Below are 27,662 nucleotides of genomic sequence, written 5' to 3' on the forward strand. Positions count from 1 at the left end.
AAAGTGAATTTGTCAACAAAAGGTAAAGCAAGGTTAGGGATTTCTTTGGAAATACTTCTAAAGCACTGAAAACTGAAAGAATGAAACAGTTTGTTATGCCATATACAGTCTTTAATACTGGTATGTATTTCAAGCTAGTGGTAAATGCAAAGGAACTGCACTAAACAGGTTGCTATTATCTCCCAAAGATACCATCTGTGCTCACCTGTGAGAGGTCCAAGGAGTACAGAGACCTCGTTTCAAGTACTGAATTGACTGGAAAATATAATTGGCATTATTCCTTTTAATTATACCTGGTGATTTGTTCTGGGATTTACACTCCTGACCTTGATATGCTATAAACAACCTTCATTTAAAAGGGATTAAGTTTGGCTGTGTGTGATAAACCCACCTTAACATAAACTCTGTCTGCAGGGAGATGCCAGGCTATGGAAAAGCTCCCATCCCTTCCCTGCTGATGGCCACTGCAGTCCTGCAGAGACCTCCTCCTGCCACCAGCTGAGCACTGAACATGCTCTGGATGAGCCTTCTCAGGTATAAAACTCTGTTTTATCAACACCATCAACATGAGCATTGTTTGGGACTGACAGATGTGACACAAGTTCAACGAGCAATGATTTGTGCATTTCTGAGGTTTTTTGTCACAAAATCAGTGGAGAGACCCCATCAGAGGTGACAAAACCCTTCTGAATCCCTTGGGTTCTGGAAGGCCAAGTCTTCCTAATGCAAACTGGGCAAAGTTGGACCTCACAAAGCTCTTCTGCACCCTCTGAGCTGGTCTGGTGGAGGCTGCTTCCAGCCCACAAGATCTGTTGGGTGCCCAAACTTCACACCAAGTCTGGACATCCCAGCTCCCAAACTGGTGCTTGGATCAGAACCAAAAAGGTGGGGCTGCCTCTGCAGTCCCAAGATACCTGAAGTAGAAAGTGTCAGGGTGCCAGCATCTCTCTTCCCAACAGAAGCAAAATGCTAAGATTTAAACATTTTTCCTACACACAGCTCACAAATGAACTGAACTGAGTCTTGGTCCTGGGTGTGGCTCCTGTCCAGCTGGAAATTTGGGGAGAAATGGGCATTTCTTCTGCAAATTCCTTTCCACATACTGGACAGGCACACTCAGGCACCTGGAGTTGTGAAGTGGTTACATCTTTATTGAGGGTTTTGTTACAGGTTGAGTTAAGCCTTGTTGAAAATAGTAGGCTTAACCACCACCCTTTTCTTCTGAGCTACAGAAGACAGCTCAGCACATGTTTGCCCAAAACAAAGGCAGCCATAAGGTTGCCCAGGAATTTCAAGGATCTGGGTGGGGAGCCTTGTTGAGTGTGTTTTGGGCAGGGATGCACATGGAAAAGAGACAGAGCAGCTTGAGCAGCAAAAAAGGAGCAAAGAAGCAAACTGGGAGGAGAGGTGGGCAGTCGGCAGGAGCCCTGGTGCACAGCTCTGGGAGGAGCCTGTAGACAGAGATTTTGGTCCTGAGATTTCCTGGTGAGACCTTGGAAACAGAAACAAGGAATCTTCCTTCTGTTACATGAGTTGGGATACATGGTTTAGTAGTGATTCAGAAGTAGGCAGGAGTATATTCAGTCCCATTTCAGGCTGTATGCAATTGTAGTCATCCCAAGTAACAAAAAAAAAAAAAAAAGAATAAAATACACAGGAGGTGAAGAAGCAGCAAGAATTTTGCTGACCTGAGATCTTGAAGTGCAGAACCAAAAAACCTTGCCATTACCATTACAGACCTCTGCAGGACTGGTTACTTGTTATGCCAACTTAGGGGGGTCCTGAGAGACCTATTTTTGATTAACAGAAAGGCACAGTCTGAACAAATTATTTGAAAATTCCCAGATAACTCTGTCTCCTCTTGTAGGTTATGAACAGTGAGTTTGGTAAATTCTGTATACAGTTGAAACAAAGCACCCAAGACCTTTAGTTACTAAACCTAAGTGAAATATTTGAACAATCTGATAACAAACACAGAGACAGGCCCTGGACTGCTTATTTAAGCCACAGTTGCAACAAGAGCTTTGGAAGATTTACCTGTGGTGGGACTGCAGATGTGGTTACTCAGAGATTCTGGGTTGATTTTAAAACTCATATAACTGTTCTTTATTTCTGTATATTTCAGCTGGGGGCAAAGGCCTTATCATTGCAGAAACAGGGATTTATAGCACTTTATTCCCTTTGGCATTTGTGTGGAAAGCCACTGAGCCCTGTCTCCCAGACTTGCTGATATAAAGATAATCATCTTTGCAGTGAACTTCCTAGGAACCAAGTCCTCCCCCAGCTGGAAGCAATGGAAATGCTACTGCTGACTTCAGTGGTAGTAAATTTCAGTTTTAACATTTTTTATGACACCTCTTTTTGGAACAGATACATTTGCTTGAGCATTCGTTACTAATTGCCTGCATTTTATTTGTTTAGTTTTTATGTAAATGGGACTCATAATGTGTTTCTGATTCTTTAACAAAAAAAGCCCCAAGCATGTGGAAAAGAAGGACTGTCTGTGCTGAGCAGATCTTTTATATACTGAACTTTTTTATCTCCTTTGTCTTCCTTTTGATTATCCATCCACAGGTGGATGGTGTTTATGAAGTGAGGTTTGGCAGATAGTTCATAAAATAGAAATTATCTTTTTTGTGATATGCAGAGAAGGGGAGAGAGGGGTGCCTTCAGCAGTTTAAATTTTTTTTTCACACTAACTTCAGCTCAGCATGACCTGAAAGGACAGAGATACCAACTTAAAAGTCAAGGTTATACAGTGGGAATGCAAATTGCCTCCTCAGAGCATCACCTTATGTGGCATCACTCTGTACTGTTATGAAATGAACTCAGGCTGGGTGCTTATGCTGTTTTTATTTAATGATTCTTGACCAGAGGAAGAATTCTGCTTCTAGTGACACAAGATAAAGCACTGAATCCCCTCCTCCTCCACTGAATTTCACACAGTGGAGGGCACTCACTTTATACCTTAACTCATGAATAATTGGATTTATTCATGATAAAATAGGCATTGCTTTTAGACAAAAAGTTCTCATTCTACAAACTGAAACCAAGGAAGTTCCTGTGTTCCAAGTTAAGGTGTTAAATGATGTGCTTGGTACTTCTGCATTAAATAGTCTGGGCTTCCTTTAAAAATTTAGTTTTTGGATACTGTCTAAGAGACCACAGAGCCTCTAGTATTGAATACTTACAATTTATCTTTCTTTTAATAACTTGTTTATAATAACTGCTGAATGATTTTTAGAGCAAATTGCTTCATAGTTCTGAAAACTCACTGAGCAAGATGGCACTTGGTAGGGCTGGCATCATCTCATCTCCATTAACCAAGCCACTGCTTGATTTTGCTCATGGGGCTGGCCAAAATCTCAGTGATGATATAAATCCAAATTTTGCAAATTAAGACTTTTATCAACGATGAACTAAATATCTCATTTTGGCTAGAGAAAATCTAGCTTTGAGTCTGAATTTTGCAGTCTGGGTTTCCCTCTACTTCCTGTCTGAGAGCATCATTACAGCAACGAGTTCCCATTTAATTGCAATGCTTGTGGCATGAATATGTGCTAAACAAAGGAATGTAATAAAAAAATTTATGAGTTAGTTACACTTTGAAGCACTAAAGTGTTAAAGAGTTAAAAAGAGCTCTGTTTTTTTCCCCCCAGGTCCTTCAGGCCAGGAACTGTTTGCAAGGCAGGGAGCACATTTGGGAGCTGACTGCTATTTTTATTCTTTTTTGCAGTGCACTCCATACACATCTTGTTGGGTTTCCATGAAGTGACAGAGATCTACACAGCAAGGCACGAGGTGGTGACATGAAACCCTCTCAGTGCTTTTTCAAAGTATGCAACCCATAAATCATTCACCTCAACCCGGGCCCAAATTTGCATGGAAAAGGCCTCCCTCAATCATCTCAGAAGCTGGTTTCCCCGAAGTCCTCCCAGCTGTATGAGAAGCACAAAACAAAGTTATAAAGGTAGGGTTGAGATGGCCCCAGGGTTTGTAATGGATGCTTTGCACAGCTGGAATGATGAGTGGGTGAGGAGAGTTGAGAATGAATGAAGTGTGGGTGGTGGAAATATTCACTGGGCAAGTCATGGCCAGGGGAGGAAGCACAGGGTGCTCCGTGGTGGCAGAGATGTTAAAGCTCCCTGGACATGGGTCCTGTTTGTTTATTTATTTCAGCTCTGGCACATTCTCATTAGGAAGGCAAAAAAAAAAAAAAAAAAGTGAAATTGATACTGTTTCTTTCAAAAGCAGGGAGCTGATTGTGGCCGAGGAACAGGGCTGTCTTATAATCTGCTTCCAAATGTGTGGGTGCCTCTTGGGTTTCCTCAGCTATTTTATGGCCCATTTTCAAAGATTGCTGTAAAATCAGGCCAGCAGTGTCTGCATCCTCTACCACATCAGTGAGAAATTGGACCATGTTTCAGAGCCATGTAAATTCCTTCTATAAGAAACATTTACAATTTATGAAGTGTAAATTTTTGCAGACCACTTCACGGGGTGCATTTGCCCCTGGTTCTTCTCCTGTGTTATGTTACAGCTGCCACAGGGATGGGTTTGACTAAGAGTGTACCTTTAGTGAGCAGAAAAATGAGCAGCACATTGAACTGAAGATTGCAAAGCTTTCTCCCAGGATTGCCATGACGTGTTCAGATAGTTGATAAGATAAATTCCTTCTTACTGCTTGAGAACTTACCTATAAGTAAACAAAACCCAAAGTCTAGTTTATGTTGATTGTATTATTATATGGCACAGTAAGTGTAATAAAGGAGTCTGTTGACTTCTCCTTGACTTCTTGTATCCACTCTTCCTAGCCAGGTTTTTTTTCACTTATAAAATACATACAACATTCTTTCATGTCTGTGATCCCAGCAGTTTAAACACAGCCTGTGTCTTTATTAGCAACATGTTCTTACAGTTAGGGCTTGATTAAGCTGGGAAAAATTAGAAATGTGTTAAAAATACAAGATGTGTAATGTTTAGTTAATGGTATTCATGGTCCAGGTTGAATGGTTGTTCAGGGGTCACAGTTGTAACCACAGCTGATGCAGTGGTTAAAAAGATTCTGCTCTCCAGAGCTACTGATGTTGCCTGACAACTCAGTGGCTCAAAATGGTGGGGTAAAATGTTGGCTTCACTGAAGCCTGCAGCAAACTTCATTGATTTTGAAGGAGTGGAACATTTTTTTTCATACAGAACAATGTACTCATTCAGTCTGAAAGGAGTATTTTTTCAAAGTGTTTCTTTTTTTTTTTTTTTTTTTTTTTTAAGCCAAGTAAAAGTGTCCTAAAGGACAAAAAATGTCTTTAAAGCAGGGCAAGAGTTAGTGACATTGATAACTGTCATGTTTGAGGTTTTAAGGAAAGCAATGAAAATTCAGAGCCTGCCAGTATTTCATTCTTTTACTCTAAAAGAGTCATGCAGCAAGAATCTGTAAGTGACACTCAACCAAGAAGGAGCTTTCTGAACAGCTGATGTGAAACTTGAAAAGAGGCAACGTAACAAATGTAATGTGGGGGAAGTGCTTTCATTCCAGCTCAGGAACATCTGGTTTATTGCAACAATAACTACTGTAATTATATCACTGCTGGAAAAGCTGCTCTAGGTTAGGTTAAGTTTGTGGGTTTCTATAATAAACAGTGCTCTGGAGGAGTGGGGGGTTCAGCATTTCAGCCATGTCAGATCACGCTGAACTGAACTGTGATTTGAGGCAAAAATAACAAAATATAGAAAACATAAAAGCATTGTTTCTAACCATGTATTTCTTGAGATATACTCTTGGTTTTTTCCTCATTATAGCAAGTGGAGGCTATGCCAAAGAAGCAGATTGTTGGATGACTGACCATATTCTGCTGATAAAAACTAAAGAAGTAATTTTTTTTGTCAGTTGGAAATAGGCTTATTAATACTTACAGGAATATATATTGCTGTAATAAATAAACAGCCATCCACAAAGGGCAGTAAATATCCTTATTCTTACTTTACATACAGTAAGGGAGAAGTCAGGAACTTGCCTTAACTCAGCAGCTTCATGGCAGAGGGTCTCCCAGTTAAGAATCTGGTGGATTTTTCCAGTATTGTGCCTCAGTGCTGGTTCTTTGTCACTAAAAATGAAGGTTTTCAACTCTAGTACAGGGATTTTGTATCTTATGGAAATTCTGAGTCTACATCAGGCTTTTACTACTGCACCACCAACTGAATTCTCTCAGCTGTTACTTCCTGAATATTACACAGCAGCAAGAAACAATTATCTGTTTTCTTGGCCAAAGAATGCATTTACTGACCATAGCAACAGTGGGTTCCATATCAGGATTTTGGCTGCATGTGGATCTGCAATGGGCTTGGTGTTGCACGTGAGCAATTCCTCATAAACTGCAAAATATAAATAATCCAGGTTGGATTCTACTGCTGGGACATGGTCTAGATTGTATGATAAATATAAGTCTATATATATGATAAATATAAGTCTGTACAATTTTAATGTATTTACAATGTATACAAAAGAATGGGTCAACATCTTCCTGCTAAGGGCAACTGGGAATGTCATTCCATGTATATAAATTACCATTAAAGTGCTTTGTTACTATAGAAAGCTGTCCAAGACAGCCTCAGACACTTAGGAATTTAAGAATGGTGGAGAAATAACTATTCTTTTATTGTAGTTTTTCTTCTCTACCTCCATCTCACAATTTGAAGTTGTCTGTGTTCAGACTCAGAGGTTTGCAGATCAAGCAGAATTCTGCCAAATGCAGAATTTGCATTTTAACAGCTGCTATTGCATGCATTTTTGCATGCTTACACTGGCAAAATATTACCTGAGCAAGAATCAACTTATATTACAGATGTAAATGTGGGTTTGTGTGTGCAGAAGACTTGTTTTGTTTTTTTTTTAATGCAGGTTTAACACTATCTTTAGTTTTATCTCCTGCAGCTAAAATAATTTCTACCAGCTCAGTGCTTGGCATTGAAGTGATTCATTTACTTCAGTACAGACAGAATGAAATAATGCCAGAATACTACACTATATTTTTCTGGGTATTATTCTTCCAGAAATGTTCAAATTAATGAACATTAATGTGTTCTATCAAATCACTGAAATGGCAACTAAACTTTGGTGAAGGCAGAGCAGTGAAAACATGCTATAGTGAATATATATAGTAAATAACCAAGTTGTTTGAATGCTCAAACAAAATGTATTTTTATTATTATTTTGGACTAGCTCTATATGAATTCTGCAAGACATTATAGCATGACATTTAGTGCTAATGGTCATTAGACTCCTCAGTCTTACAGATAATTTTTCTTCCATAATGTTTTTTATATCTCATATATATATATATATATACACACACAACCATAACTCATATATATGTATGAAAAATGTATACTTATATTTCTTTTTTTTTGGGGGGGGGGGAGTGAATCAAGAGTGCCCCAACTTTCTCAGTTTTCATTGAAAACTTTATTCAATGAAAATCATGTGAAACCATAAACAGAAAATTATCTCTGGCTTGGAAGTTTCATATTTCTCACCTGTCTGTCACCTCATTTTAGAATTCTGGCAAGTGGGCTGCTGAAATATTTAGGGATATATATACACATATATAAATGATTGTATTGTGAATACTTTTATTTTATACATGCTTCTAGTTTTATTTCTTAGTCTTTGACTACTGTTATTGCCACAAATAGCTTCATTCTCTGTGATTTTCTTGCAAAAACATTAACTCTCAGGATTACAAATGGAAGAGCAGATGAAGAAGCAAATGGAAGAGCTGGTGTCAGTCAGCACTCACCTGTATCAAGAGGACTACCAAGCAGTTCACTGAGGTACAGAAAAACTTGTTTTCAAGCTATGTAGAAAACACAAATGGTCTGATGAGGAAACAAATGAGGTGTAAGCTTTAAGCTTGCTCTACACTGATGCTTAAATGCCAACTCCAGCTCTGACCTGGTCCTTCAGATGTTTTTTGACAGGAAAAGTCAGAAGCAGATGGTTTGCAAGCTGCTGGCAGCAGCATGGGGCATGCCTTAACCACACTTGCTTTAAAATACCACCTAGAACTGGGATGAACCTTTCACCTTTCTGGTTTTGGATGCTAAAAAATTCTACATCTCTGCTCCTGCCTGTTGAGGCACTGAATCTTGGAAGATGTTGGATATTGCCTGGATAATGCAAAGTGTCCTCAGATGCCTTTCTTGTCAATGGCTCTAGGTACCTCCCAGCACTAGGCACTCATTCAAAAAAAAAAAAAAAAAGTTAAGTTATTGCAGACTTTGCAGACTTTTCTTCAGTCTACATGATGTCAGGCAATCTGGAGGTACTTAGGATTTGGTCCTGTGAAATGCTGACCTTTCTCTTGTTTTATTCCAAGTTGGGCCTGGCTATTTTGCATAATTCATACCTTGTATTAATCAACAGACAGACTAAAAGATAAAGAGAAATATTTTGGTTGTGTTTTTTTGTTAACAATAGTAAAAAAATACTAATGGACTGAAACATGATTTCCAAAAAAAAACCCAAACAGATATCATTTCTAACTCTGGCTTTTTCTCTATTTTTGCAGTGTTTCTGTAGTACATTTGGACAGACAAATGTGCTTGTGGCAAGCTGAGTTCCTGCCATGATGGGCCTAGGATGGCACAGACACATTCCCTGCAGTGAGAGGTACCTGTGAATTCCTGTTTCCTCTGCAGGTAGGACTGGAGATGTTCCCCTTGACCATTAATGTCTTACTCAGTTCAGGACTTTTCTCTTTTAGAGGATGGAATATGGAATGGAAATCTGTCTTTCCTGAGAACACACAAAAAACAAAAATTGAAGTAGGGCAACGAAGTCTTAGCAGACAGAGCAGAGATCTGGGAGATTTGCAGTGGTATCATAAAGCTTAACAGTTTTCCACCACACATAAATGAATGAGAACTGTATACAAAGAGTAAAAAAAAGGAGATAATCCTAGATCCACTTTTACAAAGATCTGAGCACTCTCATAATAAGTCTTTGAGCCCTCATTTATTTATCTGAATTGCCTCGTGGCTGCAGGAGTTGGTTGCACTTACAAGACTCCACCATTCACAGAAGCACTGAAGGTATTTTTTTTCTGCATGGATGCCAAATTAAAGTCACAACTTACCAGCTGACTATTTTTTTCAGTTTTTAATTATTTTTTTTTCATTTTTCCTCCGCTCCTCCAACTCAGAAATCTCCCTCTTGTAGCCTCCAGAGAAAAAAAAGCCCAGAGGAAAGCTCATTTTCCTTTCATTAGAAAACTTCTGTGTCCTTTCAGTGCTCTCCCATGGTGCATCAGCTCTGGGGAGGCTGCTGTGCACCCTGGCAGAGCTTTCCCACGTGTTGTTGATTGTCAGGGGACTGCCTGCCCTGCTCTGTGTGTGGACACAAGGCAGAAAGGAGCAGAGGGGCCAGGACAGGAGGAGAGCAGAACAACTGCAGGAGGGAGGCCTGGACCAGGACTGGGATCTGTGGGTGAGGAGCTGCTGGCCTGCCAGGAGATGGGGGTCTGTGCAACTATCAATACAGGCATTAAAAACAGAGAAAGTAGCAGCAGCTCAAATTGCAGCCCTCGGGTTGCAAAAAGAAGTTTTGCCTGACTCAAGAGTCATGGGTGCAAAGTCTGTCATCTGTCCCCAGCTGCCACAGTTGCTGCAGACACCTGGTGACAGGAGAGCTGACCTGGCAAAGTATTCCTGCAGGAATTTCATCCCAGTTCTCACCTGCAGCACGTTTACAGCACTGCCTTTCTATCCTGCTGCTGCTGTGGTTTGGAATCCCCTCCCCTCGTTTTGTTTCTCACAAACAGGGGCTGCAGAGATGTTAGGGAAAAAAATCAGCAGTCCCCAACCTGAAATACAGAGCCAGCCTTTCCCAGGGGATGTCTGAACCTCAGGTTGGGCTCCACCTCTCCTGGGAAGGTGTGAAAACTGTCACTGCTGGTTTGTCCTCCCCAGCAGTGGCACCCAGGGCAAAACCCACTCTCACTGGAAGCAAAGCATCACCATTGGCTGCCAGACTCAGGTTTCCATGATCCTTAAGTAATCAAAAAACAGAGCAGGCTCACAGTTTGGGGTTTTTTTGTGTTCTCTGTGTCTGTGCCAGCTGTATCCAAACGATGCCTGGCAATACTTCCTGATTTTGTAACTGAGATGTATAAATACAGCAAGCCTGAGATAGTATCTGGTAATGTAATACTTTTCCATCCCTAGGCACCAACAGGAGTTGGTTCTTGACTGTGGTACAAGTTCAGACCTAAAGAAGCTCTGGAGTGCAGCCACACAGGACCTGCAGCACTAAGTGCTCTGGTGGGGCTTGAAATTTTAAGTTGCTGAAGAGCAGCCCTTAGTCCTCATCTCCCACCAAGGGCAACAGAAACTAGGAACACTCAGCATCATTTAGGAGTACAAAGCATCTCAGAAGGTGCAGTTCCCTGCTTGATTCAGGTTCAAATCCAGGCTATTGATATTGTCTTTAAGTCAATACCTTAGACTGTCGGTCACAAGAGGTTAGATAAGATTAAAGAACTAAGTTTTTTTTAATCTATTGAATATTAAAAATGGCCACTTCTGGCTTTTCATTCACACCATCTGTTGCTAGCAGGTTGTATCAGCAGTTTCAGGACAGATTAATAATTGTTACTGATTTTGGCACACTAAGAGGTTAAAAATAAGTCTTCAGCCACACAGAAGAGTCCTCGGCCATCGATTTCTCTTAACATATTTTGGCAACCTGAAAAGAAAATACATGGTATGAGCCTTCCTAGAATTATTTCTCCCAGCCACATGTGATATAAATAAAACAAACCTCAAGAATCTGGCTTAGAATATGGAATAACATTATGCTACAGTCATTTCTGCTGTGTTTACCACAGCAAATGTTGAATTACAGGCGTCACCGTCCATAATATTTAAATATTTCAATGATACCCAGAGCTCTCAACACTCCTGCTTCTTTCCCATGTTCCCCACAATCTGCCAGCAGCATTTCAGAACAGAGCAGTCCCTTTATAGCAACATCCTGACACAGTTGTATCTCAGATGTAGCATAACCCCTCAGCAGAGCATCCTTACTGTGGGCTGGGGTGCCAAAGGATTAAGATAGTCCCAGGATGTGTGTCTGAGGGTTTTCCTGACCTGGGGGATCTGTGGTTTAGAGGCAGAGCTCCCAGGTCCTGTGAGGTTGAATCATTGCTTCAATTCCCAGTGGCCACAACTGTCCATAGGAGTGTTCCTTCTGGTGAGCCTCCATCCAGCCCTGCCCAGGTGATTCAGGCTGAAGGAGCAGAAATATAAGGTCTGTGTTAGGCTAATGTGACTGTGTTAAGTTGCTGCTTTGAGAATAATAATGAGAATAATCTTGGAGAATAATCTGAACACACATCAGGCTGAGAAAAGAATGAAAACTGAGGGAGAATCAAGAAGGGACCCTGCAGAAACTGTCAGTTAACTGAAGTATAAGAGTGAAGGTAACCACAAAAGTGTGAAATGGAGATTTTCAGAGATGAGCTCTTCCAATGTGGACATCAGGTTTTGGTGTACAGATAGCACACAAGGGACAGCCTGCAATGAAGGAAAACAGCCATGTAAAGTTGAGATGAGTGTTAAAAAAAAAAAAAAAAAAATCTTAATTCTTCATGAAGCGTCAGTGACTTTTTCACAGGATTTTGAAGTGCACATAGGAATTGGAGCTTTGGACAGGATGTTGATTTTCTGAACGTGTTCTTTCTACAGTTATTTATTCCTTTCATAAACTTTTGTCTTTCTGGCTACTATAACCAAACTTCTCAAGAGAGTATCTGCCAAATAAGTATAAAACGCTGAGCACAACTAAAAATTTTGTCACCATAAGGTGCCCAAGTGGAAGTTGAGCTCTTCTAGCCAGTGAGTTTCTTACAAAGTGGAGTTCCCCACAGGACAATGGGTACTAATTCTGTATTTGAGAGCATCCATGGGAGGAGGCTGGGGCAGGGAGGAGGGAGAGAGTTTTTAGTCACAGGACATTGAGACCAATTTAGAGTTGGGGGAAACTCTGACCCAGCCCACTCTCCAGCCTCTGGTTCCAGCCTTCTCTTGAACTCTGGGCGTTCCCAGTCTTGCTGGAGCCTCCAGCCAGTTTGAGCCTTTCCCCAGTGTGGAAAAGTAACTGGGGGAGCTGGACAGTAACAGCAGCTGAGGCCAGCAGAGGGAAGGACTGGGAGTATTGCTGGCAGCACAGTTGGGAGTATTACATTTCCAGTCGGTGTTGACTGGAAATACATTCTGTAGAGCTTAATGAAGAGTGAGGGAGGAACAAGGCATGAGGGTGGGTGCTAGCAGGGATTAAGCTCTAGACAAAAGGTCCTTTTTTGGTGGAAGGGAGGGAGAAGGAATGAGAAGACAGAATATCTTCCACTGAGAGAAAAGAGGAATTTCATGTAGATCTTCCTCTGTCTTGATTTCATCAGGAGTTCTTACAATGCTTCTGAATCTGGGGGTTGGTGGGCCTGAATTCCTATGGAAAATCAGACGTGCTCAGTCTTGCATCTACTTTGAGCTTTTTTATGGTGATTTGAGGGTCAGAGAACCCCCTAAATAGACAAATTAACCTTCATCCTGTTTTGGAGCTATGGGTATTCTTACCTTCATTTTAATTAACGGCTACCTAATTAATCCAGAGTCACAGCCTGACCAGGGCAAGGAATGAATCCAGGAATCCCAACTGGCCATCACATGCTCTCCCCAGCAGCAGGACACCCTGCTGCCACATGACCTTGTGGTTGGGACAGGGTGGACAACGGATGTTTTTTCTCCCTGGAAGCCAGGCAGTAGCAATGTCCACTGACAGCACGCATGATCAGCTCACTCTGTGGTCAAAATAGGAAACATTATTCATTCTTCTTTTGGGACTGCAGCAAATTCCTTCATGAAAAAGACTGTCAGCTAAAAAAGAAGGAAAAAAAAAAAAAAAAAGAGAGAAAGAAAAAAGCATGCTTGGAATAAAGCTAAATAATTTCATTAAACATTAGATCAGCTCTCCCCAAATCCGCCAGCAAAAACAACACAAGCATACTCAAAAGATGGATGTTTGTGGATGGACCTACACAACCTTTTTCACAACCTTTTATATAACATTAGTGCAGGCTTAGACAAAAAGTAGTCTTGTTCTTTCCAAGCCAGCATGAAGTACAGCCAGGAAGTATTAGTCATCCCAGATTTTTGGTAGTTGTAGTTTGGAACCCCAACTGGAGTGTTTGCTTTGTACAGTGCTAATAAAAGCTGAAAAATCTAAATCAAGAATTGGCCACCATCTCAGTCAAATCATATTTCTTTTTAAAACAGCTTTTGACTAAACTATTGCTGTTAGAAGAAATTTTCCTTTTTACGCCCTCACAAGACAAATGCAAAAGAAACAACCCTTCCCTCTTCCCCAAGGAACTGTAACATGTTTTCAGTAAGATCTTTGCAGGATTTCATATTAAAATATATTCTGAATTGTGTTTTAATAGGGAAAAAAAATTATAATTTTGGTAACCAAAATAGAACAAATGTAAAACCTTTCTTCAGAAGGTTAGAATGAAACTGAGTATTTCTCATGGGGCAGTATGAAAAACATATTTTAAAGCTTTGTGAAACAATACATGTCTGTCTTCAGTTACTGGCCAGTCACAATGGCACAGCCATCTTCTCTCTTTCTGTGTTCTGGTCACTTTGGCAATTGCCAGTTTTAACCAAATGAACAGTATTTTTGCACACAAATAAGATTTTCTTCTTCAATCGATGATTTTCCACAAAGCATTAAGCAGCAAGTAAAAATGGTTATGTGCTCTTTGAATTCCTGACATGAATCATGGAAAACTCTGACATAATAACATGCTGTTATTAAGTGCTATACAGCTACAGTTGCTATAAAAACGAAGAAGAAACTTGAAGTAGTGAAATAAATCTTCAGCTGGCACAAATCAGCCCCATTCTATTGAGCTGAAGAGAGTTACACTGACTTAAACGAGCTGAGATTTTGATATGGCCTGGAGTTTATTCACTGTACTGAAAAAACCTGTGGCATAGGCTGGGGAAGTAGCAGGATTTGCCCTGAAATCCATGTTCTGAAGGTTCTCTTCAAGAAGAGCTTCCCAAGCTTGAGGTCCAGTGTGGAGAACAGTGCAGGAGGTTTAAGTGGTTTAAGCTTGCAGCAGAGGGTACAGATGTGACTCAGTGCTGAGTGTGAGTTCTGACTTGAGATGGAGCTGAGGCACAAGCTCTCCTGCTCTCCTACATCATCACTGCTTGTTGCCCTCTCCTGCCCATGCTGCCTTCTCTCTCATTAATATAACTTTGCAGCCAGATGTTCTTCTTCTGCCCCAAAACCTGTGTAGAGGTAAAATTCATTTGGTAAAAGATGAAGTGGTTTTACCATGGGTCAGCTTCCTGACTCAGTTCCTGCCTCTATTGGAAAGTGGTTAGGAGTGGTGGGATGGCACCTAGGACAGCTTGGAACACCAGGAATATTGACTTAAAGAGTTTCCAAAAGTCATAGCTGAGGAGAAGAAAATCCCATGTCCTCTAGTAAAATACTCAGGATAAAGTGGAGTCTGTTAGGAACCTAAGGCAGCAGGAGTTAAGAGGTTTTTATTATTAGCTTTCCCACTGCACTCCCTACTCCCTGGATTAGTCACTTACCTTGTCAAGATGTTTGATAAGGGCATTCCAGTTGGGCCTTGGTATTACAGGAATAATCACATGGCCAGTGCCTGGAAACACTGGGATTAAAGGTAACTTCATGGACATCTGTGGTGCAGGACTGACTCCCTGGTACTGCTCAGGACCATTTACCTCCTACTTGTTCACCCAGCAGCTCTCACCTATGAGGGACACACAGGTGTTCCTACAGCTCACAGGATTTGCTCCTCCTGGCTCTAAATAACTCAGCTGAAAGAGATCCCTGTGATTGTTGCACATCCCATGGCATGGGCTCACAGAACACTGGCACAACCTCTCCCAGTGGGGTGGATTTTTTATTTTTTTGGGATGTGTTCTCCTCCTGTTCCTGGCATGCAGAGCAGTGATGTGTTACCTCACAGGCAGATCTGCCTTAAGCATCACAAAGCAACACCAACCCATAAGAAGCAAGACTTCAGAGGAAGTCAATTTGATTCAGGTCATAACAGGTATGTTATTCCCAGCTCTGCAAGCTTCTGCTTCAAGCCTTAATTTGCTTAAAGGGTAAAACTGTTTTAATCATGAATGCAGCCTTGTCAGGCACGTTGCCTCTATTTTGTTCAGGGTTTTGAGGAATTTCGTAAAAGTGCTCTTACATCACTGCACCCAGACACAATGTTAACCATTGTGAGATAAAGCATGATGATTACATTTGCATAAGTCTGTAGCTTTCCTTTCTCTTAGCCAACCTTTTCCTTTTTCAATCATGAATCATTCAAATCATGCACATTCTTCTAGGGCACGATAAAGCCATCGGTATTTCAGGAAAAACAATGCTGCTTCTGAGTGATACCTGAGCTGGGTGGTTGTGTGTTACCTGGTCATAAACTCTGAAGGAGGCTGTGTCAGAAAGGAGCAGAGGACCCAGGAGAGAGATGGCACTTCCACCACTGTTCCCCACTTCATGGTAAGTCAGCTCCCTGCTGGTATCTGGATGGCTTTGATGAGACACCAGCATGGTCCAGGAAATGGCAGACTGTCCTCGTGGCCTCCAGTTGGAGAAGTGTGATAGAAATGATCAAGATAAAAAAAAAAAAAGAAATAAAATGAGATAATCGTTATTTATATGGTTGCTATTTGGCTTCAGAATTTTCACACAAAGAGTCCTCTCTCTGCCTGCCATGCAGGCACTGCATTCCCAACACATTCTTGCAGCCTACACCACATTGCTGAACAATAGAAACCCTTCTTTCATTTTCCTGCCTAGTTTCTGTGAACAGCACTCTGTTGACAACCAAGTCTGCTCTCACTCCTGAAGAATTCAAAAAATTGAAGGATATAAGGACAGCTTGTGACTTTCAGGAGGCATCTTGTGAAGCATCCTATTTTAAAAATTGTGGTTTGGGGCTTCTTTTTTCTGTTTTGTTCCTGTTTCAAAGGAAACCTACAAAAATGCAGTTACCCTGCAAATCCCTCCTCAGACCAGGGAGCTGCTCTGAATGCAGCACCACTGATAGCACTAAAATGCAAATACATGGATGGTTTTCTCCCTCTGATTGTTCCAGAACAGCCTTTCCCCTCTAAACTTGAACATTAAAGACGAGTGCCAGACTGACAGCCACTGTGCAATTAGAATCCTTTGCACAAGAAAAAGAGGTGTGTGGACATTGGTTTGCTTTCCTTGCCAACCAGTCCCAAGCTTAAAATGGGCAGGTCATGTCTAAGATTAAGGAAGTTCAGCCTTCTTAATGTTCATCCCAACTCCCTCTCTTGTCCTCAAATAATAATGAGTTTTGGTCAGCTGAAAAGGACTTCATAAATATGGGCAATATGCAAGGAAAGATCCAGATAAGTGCTTATATATAAAGAGGGGGAGAAGAAGAGGGCATGGCAGGAGAGAGAAAATGAGCAAAATCTCTCCCTGTCTGGGCCAGTTTTCTACTTTGGAAAAGAATGTGGACATATTTTTGTAAATTTTCACAGTCATATTTCTGTTGCTGGTATCCTTGATTTTGTGCACATCTTCTATTTCCACCTATTCAAGAAGCCTGATGGACTTGAAGCATCTTAACACCATTTATACAAAACTTCAGCAATGTCTGCATCTTACTTCAGTACCTTGCATATAAGGATGCCTCAGGGAAACCCCACTCTTAATTTAGGCCCAGTTTGTTCCTGGCTTCTGAATTCTCTGGGTGGATCTGGCACAATCAAGGCCAAAATGGAACATCAATGAACAAGGGTGCTGGCGTCACTGAAAAATGAAAACAATTGGAAAATGACAATCAAAGGAAGGTGAAAGATCTAGTCCCAGGGCTTCCTGTTTCAGCCCAGAGTTTATTCAGATGGCCTCCAGATAATTGAAGCCAGATAGAGGGCACACTGACTGATTATGATGCTTATTCTCTTTTTTGAGCTGTCAAATTCAAGAGAAGTCTATCCTGGATGCATTTATGGCCTAACATTTCCACACATCTCCAGATTTAGGCCTTGATTTATGGTGCTGCCATGAAGCAAGATGGGATTGAGAAAGGGTCTAAGAAATACAAACACATGAGAAAAAGCAAGAAATTTCTGGTCTCGGACATATTTCATGATGTAATTATGTAGGGTATTATTTCTAGAGTAATAAAATGTACTTAGTATAAATTTTTCCTGTGTAGTAGTGTAAAGGAACCACAATATGCAGAAAATCAGTCCCAAATGATGCTGTCTGACCTGCAAGAAATGGTTAGGTGGTTCATGCACAAGCTACTTGGAATTAGGTAATTCATATGTCAAAAGAGACTTAATATAAGGACAAAGAGGCACTGGTGTATATGGAAATCAGAAGTCAAAGTGAAGTCATTTAACCAAATTAAATACCTGGTTACTTTGTCTTCACTGGATGTGAGTTAATGGCCTCTGGTATCTTCATGGTGAGCATCAAACTCAGTTAATTCCAGTGGAGGGAAATAGAGGCTCCAGCACTGCAAGTCAAGGTGGCAGCAAGAAGGCAGCCACTTGTCTAGGCAAAGAAAAAAAAAAAAAAAGGAAAAATCTTAGAGCAGCAACACCCTTACAGGTCTGACTTATTCCACTGCAGAGAGACTTGGGTTCATGGCTTTCCTGGCAGAAGTTGTTTGCATTTAGCTCTGCTGTAGCCCTCCTTGAATTTGGGTATTTTATACTAAGAATTTGGAATTTCTAGCTCTAAAACCAATTTTTTTTTTGGGAACACAAAGGAAACTTCTTTTAGCAATCATGGAGCTAAGGATCTCCAAAGGAGTTCATCAGTTTGGTAAGTGCTAAAATTTTAACTAGTGAGAACTACTACTGTATGTTTGAAATCTGTTTCTATCTTATCTACACACATGTCCAGGAAGATCCTATGCCAGTATATCGGAATATTTCCAAAATATTATTTTGAAATGTATCTTTTTGTTTTTTTACATTGGCTTCAATGTTTTACCCTGGGCTTTACACTTAGTGCTTCAAAGCCTAAGATCTGTCTCAAGTATTACAGGAATCATATTAATTAAGTGCTACATGCACCTCCTTATCCTGTCACAAAGCCCTAAAATTTGCCATGGGTAATGCACCCTCACTAAAAGGCACTAAAAAAATTTCCTGAAGGTTAGTTATTTAGGTTAGTTATTAGTAGCTATTTTCATACTGTTTGTATTTAACTTTAAATGGGTACTTAAGATCAGAACCTGCACTGTATATTTGACTGTGTTGAGAGCAAGATTGATGCACCAGGCCACTCAGAGCCTGAAGAGCATCAAAGCTGTTGCAGGTATCCAAAATGTTGTCTGAAGAATGTAAATTAACAGAAGGAAGCACTAAGAAAATAGATGATATTTTCTAATATCTGTCTACTATCTGTCTAATCTAGTATCTGTCTATCTTTCTAATATCTGTCTAATTACTCTTCTCTGAAATGACACATGGTATAAAACAACCAAGGGAAGTTCCTATAAGCATCACAAACCACAAAATATACCTGCTATACAATACTGATGAAAATCTTAAATTGTTCTACTTTTCAGGATAAGGGATTCTGAGGTTCCCAGCTGTGTGCAGGGTTGGTGGCACAGAACCAGCACCTGAAGGCAGTGACAGTCCCCCAGCAGAAGGCATGGCCATGCACAACCTTTAGCCCCTGGCACAGCAGCACTTCGTGGGCTGTTCCTGGTGGTTCTCACTTGTGTGTAAATGCCTCAGCCAACCCTGAAAAACACTTCTCTTGGCTCCTGTAGGTCATCAGACACCATCGTGAGTAAACAACACATCAAGCTGCCCTAAAAAGAGAATATGAACACTCTGATTACCAAAAAGGTGAACAGGAACTTCAGGTATTGCTCTCCTCCTCCTGAACTGCACACCTGATGATGCTTGTGGAGAGGGGCTCTGGGCCATCAGGGTGTTGCCACCACAGCCTGAGCAGCAGAGGTGTCCTCTGCACCCTAAGAGCTGGCAAATGAAAAGCATTTGAGCAAGATTAATCTGCAATAATTCTTTATTACAAATGTATTTATTCTGTTCAGGGAGAAACTCCATGGAAGCTCCAGATGAGACATTTCTCACATTTATTATTTAGCTTTTCCTGAGGCCTTAATGAATTGCTTCAAATTACAGACTTAGGTATTGATTAGCCTCATTCAGTTGAAATCTAGGCTTAGCAATCTATATGTGCCTATAGTTTATTTGTGATATTATTCCTAATAAAGAGCTGCAATTAATCCACATCAAGAAAAATCAATTAATACAGATTTGTATCACAAAGAAAGAAATCCTCCTCATATCTGCCCACTAATCCTGAAGCTTAGGTCTTTCTTTGCTACCAATGAGGACAGATAAAAATTATTGATTTTACCCTATTTTTACAACTTACAGAGATGCAATAATAGCACCCAGAGCAGACGGGGCTGGTAAAATAAAACTATTTTTATATATGGTGATAAAGGACACATGATGCCTTTTTTCTCTGCATTATTAATAATTATTAATATGATGGTCTGGTAGCTTGGTAATAATTACTCCATGCACAGCTCTCAGAGCCTGAGTTCACTTCTGGTCTGGTTACATATTTTGCAGCTTCTGAATTGCAACACAGTAATGGTTCCAGAAGTAAAATTGCAGTTCCTGTGGTGGCATGGGAAAAAAGGACTATTCTGTATAATTTTAGACTGATGGTAGAATGTGAAGAAACACAAGATGTTATCTAAACTCACATCTTTCTAATTTTATCCAGTTCTATCTGCCATTTTAACCAAGTTAATATCTAACCTAATTTATTAGATATAAAAAAAAAATCTTATCACAGTCTTCTTGCAGGAAGCATCACATAAACACCATGAATTAGATTTTGCAATTTTATAAGCCAAACTTTATCCTTGCTACACAAAGAAGACAACAATGTGTCATTGTCCTTTCACAATTCCTACTGTAAACAGTTTATGTGATTTATTCTTTTGCATGCTAGATAATTACATATTTTATACCAGTGTATCATCAGTATGTTGTTATTCTGACTGCCCCCTAATAGAAATTGTGTATTTTCCCACTGCAGCCAATGCTATTCTTAACATACATTGGCCTCAACCAGCTAAAAATATCAGAGTTCTGTTGCCTGTGGGAAAGTTTTGCTGAAGTTATTTCTATTAAAAGTTGAATATTGGTCTCTACCATTTTTCATACTGTTTGTGCCATTCACCTTTAGTGCTGCCTTCTCTTGGGTAATTACTTACAAGTACTTAAGTGTCACATATGGCACATATTAGGCAAGTAATGCCCTAATTCACTCTAATGCTAACATTAATATGAATGATTAGGAATGAGATTAGTGCTAAAGAATACCATTTTAAAATAAACTGTGATGACATAACAACAGCTCTATGAAGGATTAAAGAGTGTGGATTATTGCAGGTTATGACTCAAGATATCAAGTGATATGGCTCTGTGTTTGTTCTTGCCAAGGACACTGGGCAATTAGAGGCTCAAACAGCCAACTGTAATTCTCACACTCAATCTTGGGGCTGGTTGTGGTGTTTTTTTAACTCCTATGAGCTTCTGACAGACAGTAGGTTTTGAAAAAAATTAAGGGTTGACTTACTGTGAGATGTCTGCATCCACAGAAAAGTTTTTGAGAGCCACTTAATTCATCTGACAGCCTGCAGCCAGTCTGACAGTGCAGATGCAAAGGGATAGCTCTAACTTTATAAACATTTCCTTCTGTACTGAAATTGATGTAATCAATGAAGAGGCCTCCAAATAAATGTCATTTATTTGCTCTATTTTGGCACCTACAGATTTATCTCCTGTAACAGTATTTTTTGCTTTTATTTCACCTTTCTCCAGAAGGCAACAAAAGGCTACTTAGAAACCTTAATTCAGGCAATCAAAGCAATAACATTTGTGTTATTTACCTCCCTGCCTACATGATCTGATCCCCATTTTCCTGATGTCTCCATAATACTTTTCTATTTCAGCAGCTTATAAAACAATACTGTTTCATTCAGGAAGTGAACAGGGAGTCAAGAAACATTAATTATTCCCTGTTTAGGTGATCAGATTTTGGGAAGGATCAAGGAATAACAATACCATCATCTTTTGACTCACTCATCTCCTTTCAACAGAAAGGAGAAAAATATTTTAGCTCTTGGAGGTCTGACCAAGTGTTAATACCTTCATCTCCACTGAAGTTTGCAAATAAAGGAGTATCAGTGACCTACATCTCATGAGTGGTGGTGATGGTGCAGTTGGGCAAAACCAAAAGAGCAGTGAAATGGTTTTATCTCAGTAGCTGCCTGTACTGGTACATAAAGCCCAGTCCAGTATCAGTCTCAGCTTTGATGTCCTCCATAAGCTCAGGCATGGTGTCCTCTGGACCCAACAGTCTTTTGATTATTCATTACAAATGGTGATCTCTGGGACTCAAAGAGTTTTTTCTCAGCCTGTTATCTCCAGTAAGAATCCTGCTGCCAATCAGGATCTAAAAGTAATGTAACAAAACTTCCTCTCTATTGCCAGGATAAGGACATTACTTAAAAATTTGGAGCTACTGAATAAAGTAAGATGGTGTATCCATGGAAAAATACTCTTTGCTAATCAGCTCTCCATGGGCCAGCAGCAAGGGCTTCACAGACAAATGGTCTTGGTGGTACCTGATTTTTAAAGAAAACAATAAATACATGAGTGATGCATCAAAGGAGGGAACAAAAGAAAGGAGCAGCCAGCATCTATTGCAGCCTCATACAGATTGTCATATTGTTTCTCCTTGAACAGAAAGTTGGACATAAATGCAGGTACCTTTACCCCATAGTTCTACTCCCAATATAATGTTTTGTATGGGGTTTCCTACATGGGCTCATGCTCACACTATTTTAGAAAATTTGTGTTCTGATTTCAAAATTTCCAGCAATATAAATCCCACTTTAATCTTGACTATGTTATTTTAGAGGACTGCAGAAGAAATACACCTGTTACATTTGACAGCTTTCTTTCCATAGGTGGTGTTTGCCACTTAATGTTGCTGGGCTATTTTGAACTCTGATTCCAGTAGTTTGTGATTAATAAGATCCTCTTGGAACTTATTAAAGTTACTGATGGAAGTCAAAATATTTAATGATCCCTGTACTTGCAACTTGATGCAGATTTTTTCTGAACTAAAGCCAGTTCTATCCCTTTTACCTTATTGTTCTATGATCTTAAGGTAATATAAAAGGTTAGTATTGTTAAGGTTTTCCACTTCATATATTAAAAAAAAAAGAGCCTGGTGGATAGAGGTCTGCCAGATCTGCCTGCTCCTCTTATGTTTCCCTTATTATTCTTCTGCAGTTTTAACCTTCTCACTCATGTATATCATTACAAGCTTCCTCTTCTTCATATATATAATTAAATACATATAAATATAATAGTTATTTTGCCTCTCCATTAACCTAAAACCTGTTGATCTGTTTAACTAGTGAATGTCTTCATTAATTGTGACTTTTCTGAATACTTAGTAAAAAAGTGGCACTGGGATTACTTACATGCTTAAACATTGGCCTCTAGACATATCTTTGGATTGGGGTGTGTCTGTTTCCAATGAGGGAGCAAAAAAAAAAATCAAACCAAGACTGGTTTGCCTTGATCTGGAGTTCAGAATTAACTAATATGGAATACTGCCAGTTTTTAGCACAACTTGATTGTTCCCTGTTTACTGTTCTATTCTGTTTCTGTTTGATCTTGGGATTTCTTTTCACATTTTACTCTGCTCTTTAAAATCCATCATGGATCTATGTCATCCATGTCCTTGTGTCCCAGATAATGTGCTGTGTGATGCTCACACATGAACACCCACACATACATGGTTGTCCCTTCACTTGTGTATAAAGAAGGCTTAGAATATTTTTCCAGCTGTTTTGGTGAGCTCCATGTTTAAATGTAATGAATATCCTATTCATTAAACAATCCTAACAGAAAATAAGCATATTTTAATACATGTGCTTTAAAAAATATTTTCCTTTAAAGAAGAACTGCAGAGGGAATTGAGGCAAAGAAATAAATCCTTCCCCCATTTTTTATTTATCACATGCAAGTGTTGCCTGTAAAATTCCCCTCCCCTCATCTCTATCTTCCTGATATTTTGAAAGCCTGTCTGCCAGCAAAAGCTTTGCCAGTTTGAGCATTTCTTATGGACAGAAACTGGAGGCACTGAAAAGGACTGCACCAACCCAAGTGTGTCACCCAGATGCTGATGAGGGTTTGGGTGTCTGTAGGAGAAGGGTTGATCAAACTCAATCTAAACTCATTTAGTTTCGCTGGCAAGAATTTTGTGTACACAAAAAGAGCTTGAGCTACAGAACAATAACAAGGAGCATATTAAAAATAAAATCAGGCTGTGAACTCTTTCAAGCTTCCATTGTAAATCAGTGAGAAGCGATGAAAAGCATAAATGCAATAAAAATAATCATTTGCAGGTCACTGTTACATGATGTGACAAATCAGTGATAGCATTACCAGTGTGAACCAGAGGAGACACATTTTGCCCCATCAGTCATTTCCTTTCTCTTTAGGTTCCCATGCCCTGTACCTCTGTGACACTTTTCCTTCTTCCTGGTAACTTTTCCATCTCATCTGCTTCCTTCACCTCTCAGCCTTCTGCAGGAGCAGGCTGCTGCCTTTATAGGCTTGCCAGGCCTCCTCAGGGAGTAAAACACAACAATCTTTCTCTAATAAGATTCTGGCACTTCCTCCAGAAGCTTCTTCCGGAACCTGGATGTGAACAAGCATGTGAAAATGAGGAATAATGGGAATAAAATGCAAGTCACATCTCTGGAACTTCAGAGGGACCTTGGACTGAGTGCTGAGGGTCCCAGCCAGACCTTATCACAGCACGAGCAGAGGAAATTCAGTGTCAGGACTCTGAATGCAGTGGAGCAGGAGGAGTTTCTGAAGGTTGGCATCAGCTGCAGGACTGGGTGTCAGAGCAATCTGGGATAATATTCATTCCTACAAATTTCTGATTCATATTTCATCACACTGCAACATGTGAAGCCAGTGAGAACCCAAAGGCATTAATCAGGACACCAAAACTGATTTCCAGCTAAACCATGATTCTGCTTTGTAGATTTTACATCTTTCTTTTTTCTTCATCTCTAAAATATTTGCATCAAAGCAGGAACAGTTTGGAGACTGCTTAACACAACCTGATCCCTGTTATGGGCAAGTTCTGTAGGTGCTTCTGTAATGCAAATAAATCCTCAATACTGATACATCACTGCTGAACTCCAAAACATCTTGCAGAACATTCTACAAACCTGCTGGCATTTCATATGTGTTCCAGGCAAACATACACATGTGTCTATGGAACACACACACATGGAACACACACACAGATATACATATTTACACATATATATAAATCTGTGTCTGGGTCTACACAGGGAGCATACAAAATTAAAGTGGAGTAAAATATTAATAAATTTTAATTAAATATGATATTTTTTTTAAATTGGATATTATTCACTTATTTAGATGCTGTCTTTTGTTTCAAAAAATTCTACAGTAATTCAGAAGGATGCTACAGGTTGGGGCTGTACACCATTGTTATTAAAAAGTTGAATTAAAGGTGTTACTGACAGCTGAACTACAGCTAAAATGCTGCTGTTTAGCCAAGTTCATGCAATAGGATACAAGAAATGGATGTGCATGCTCTGCCTGCATCCTACCTGCTGGCAGAAGGTGGATGTTGGATCTGTGAAAACAAACACAGACAAACTGCAGTCTATCAGCAAGAACTTCCCTGGTGTGCCAGGAGTACTGGGAAAGGATTCTCTTCTGCACAGACTGAGTGGCTGCAAAACAGGGGGGTCAGGGAGCAGGAACTTTCTGTCCCAAATCTGGAAATCCTGCTAACCCAGCAGGGCCAGCCAGCTGTGCCTGGAGCTGTGCAGCTGTTTCTGGTGGGGTCAGGGGGACATGGGCCACATGTTTGAGTGGATAATTCAGCAGTGGAAATCACACGTGGCCATGTGAGCAGGTATTTGCTCATCTCATGGATGTAAATGGGAATTGGTTCCTGAAACAATCAGGACTTGGCTCTACAGCCTGGAAAAGGGTAATTGCTCTGCTTCTGGTTTTGCTGGTTTTCTAATAGCTGATCTGCTTTGCTCCAATCACACAGATTTTCTCCAGTGAGAATCAATCATTGTGTCTTCACCCTACCTCCACTACAGCTTCAGGACATGTCTCTTGCTCTGAATTTCTTCTCTCCTGGTCTTTGCCTCTTGCAGCTCCCAGTTCCCACACCCCCAGCCCAACACAGGAAGTGTCTGGTGCTGGGGAAGGCCACTGCCCTCCCTTTCCTCACCTGCCCCATAGGGTTGGATGTGAGATCCACCCCACAGCACTTTTCTGCTTCCACTGCCACAGGTGTAGGCATTAATGACACAATCACACAAATTTTTGCAAAAAAAAATCATGGAAAAATTGCCACAGCAACAGAAGAGATTGATAGCCAGAGGAGAAGGCACCCAGTGCCCACTGATACTGAGTGTAATCCAGATACAGAAAAAACCTGCCCCTTATTCACCCCCAGTGCCTCCCATACACACTGGAAAAGCCCTCCATGAGTTAGCACATGACATCTGATGAGATCCCAGCATGGGGCACGCTTGGCTGCAGGCATTACAAAGGCTTCAGCATCACTCTGTCAACAGTTTGGCTTGTTTTCTTTGGTGAAAGAGAGCTGGTGAAGTAACCCCTGACTGCTGCTGCTGGCCCTCTTCAAGGGATAAGCACCAGCCAGGATAACCACCCCAGAGCACGGCTGTGTGGGTCCAAGACACATTTGCTGGCTCGGTTCTGGACTTAGCTCAGACAGACAAAAAACCTTCTTGTGGTAGGGCCCATAATGAATGGCAGATTTAGGATTGTAAAGTGGCCTCTTGTCACCTGCCTTTGCCAAACTGATGGCAGGAGGTCTTTGCTTTCTCCTGCACCTAATTTCCAGGATTTTGTGGAGGATTTTGTGTCGTAGCACACAGGGGCAAACTTGCAAATGGATTTTTCAAGGAATAACACGTGGAGCTGTCTGGGCACCAGTGGGAGGCAGAGGGGGTTCTGCAGACTGACCAGAGTAACACAGCCATGAGGTTTGTTATTGCCTCACACCTTGACAACAGCAGCTGCTATCACACTGCAACATGCATGCCAATATATAACAACATTTGTAGCTTGACTGGTATGGAACTGTTGAGTAATCCATGGTGGATAATTTACTCAGAGGAATTTAACTTCATTTGTGGCTCTCAGACATCACACACACCCTTTGTCACAAATCAAAGCAGCAAGGAGCATCCCACAGCCAGAATATTCAGATAAAGTGATACAACAGACCTCTTTCCTAACTCCCTGGAACAGACACCCACTTTTTAATGTTTTGCTTCAGCTTCAGCACTTAGGAAATGTTACTTATGCATCTAGAGAATGGGCTTAACCCAGGTAGTAGAAGAGAGAGGTTCTTGGCACAGATCAACAGCTACTGCACTTGGCACTGATTAGATTAACACCAGGAACCACTTTGGAGAGGGCAGTGTAATCTTTATGGCCATCAATTACTTGCTGAGAAAGTTCACATCTTCCACCTAATGGCAGCTGTGCTGGTGATTTCTTTTCTATACACTGCCATGTGCTTCAAAGAACACACTAAATAGCCTTTTGCCTGTTCTTTAAGACATCCAGTCCCTACCAGCAATGGGCAACATTTTCAAAAGCCTGGAGTCTATTTTTCAGAATGATTTAGTCACAGACTTCCACATAAGCTTATTCATCCTGCAGCTCAGGCTGTGGTTACACACATTTCTCCAGGACACAAGAGTCCTGTGTGATGCCCACTCTGGCTGGCTGCTGCCTGCTCCTGCCACCCCTCTGTGCAGGACAAAGAGGGCAGTGTAGGGACTGCCACAAACAGCACTGGGTGGTGGCAGCATGACCCTGCTGGAGCCAAAATTGCCACGGGGAAAAACGTTTGGGGAACCGCAGCCTCAGTTGGGTAAATGAATGTTGATGGTGCTCCATCCTACCAGAGCTGGACTGCTACCAATATCCAAGCTCTGGAGATAACCCAGGTAGCTTTTCACCTCACTCTCACTTGCTGTCCAAGTGCTTCAGATGCTTCTTATGTTTTACACAACAGCTGCTGGTTTGGGTTTGCCTCATCCAATGGTAGAAATAGTGCTGTTCACCCTTCAAGAAGCAGAGTCCCATCAGTTATTACGTTTCAGTGGTGCAAGCAAGCATGACAGCACCTGGAGATAGACAGCCTTGGGCTAACAAATCCTCATCCCTCAAGGCCTACTGCTTTGCCTACTGCAAACATGCTATCTGGTGGCCATAAATCACAAAACTCTTAGGTAATGGCTGTGCCATTTCATAGACAAAGATGCATTTCACAGAGAGCATGGTTTTAATAAACAGGCAGCCTTTCAGCGGCTAGACTGGAATAAGCCAGTGATCTCAGTCCAGTTCCTGTTGGGAAGGTAGTCACA

The 27,662-nt window shown here is 40.8% G+C and overlaps 4 long non-coding RNA genes across 5 annotated transcripts in view; 2 read left to right on the forward strand and 2 right to left on the reverse strand.

Annotated features, from left to right (window-relative positions):
• The first annotated feature begins 70 nt into the window (after window positions 1-70).
• LOC139804624 (uncharacterized) lies at window positions 71-8,803 on the forward strand. Its single transcript, XR_011729461.1, has 4 exons — window positions 71-534; window positions 3,737-3,970; window positions 7,735-7,830; window positions 8,568-8,803. It is a non-coding gene; the product is annotated as an uncharacterized lncRNA (long non-coding RNA).
• An 87-nt stretch (window positions 8,804-8,890) lies between these two features.
• On the reverse strand, window positions 8,891-13,431 carry LOC139804625 (uncharacterized). The gene is made up of 3 exons (XR_011729462.1): window positions 12,631-13,431; window positions 11,146-11,284; window positions 8,891-10,741 (listed from the first exon to the last, which is right to left on the reverse strand). It is a non-coding gene; the product is annotated as an uncharacterized lncRNA (long non-coding RNA).
• A 1,132-nt stretch (window positions 13,432-14,563) lies between these two features.
• On the forward strand, window positions 14,564-20,926 carry LOC139804627 (uncharacterized). Its single transcript, XR_011729465.1, has 2 exons — window positions 14,564-17,926; window positions 18,888-20,926. It is a non-coding gene; the product is annotated as an uncharacterized lncRNA (long non-coding RNA).
• LOC139804626 (uncharacterized) overlaps window positions 18,798-27,662 on the reverse strand; it is a 79,408-nt gene continuing 70,543 nt past the window's right edge. For both annotated transcript variants that reach the window (XR_011729464.1, XR_011729463.1), the window contains exon 3: window positions 18,798-18,929. This is a non-coding gene — a long non-coding RNA (uncharacterized lncRNA). The remainder of the gene's footprint in view (window positions 18,930-27,662) is intronic.

This window comes from Heliangelus exortis, chromosome 18 (genome assembly GCF_036169615.1).
Source record: "Heliangelus exortis chromosome 18, bHelExo1.hap1, whole genome shotgun sequence".
NCBI classification, from domain to species: Eukaryota; Metazoa; Chordata; class Aves; order Apodiformes; family Trochilidae; genus Heliangelus; species Heliangelus exortis.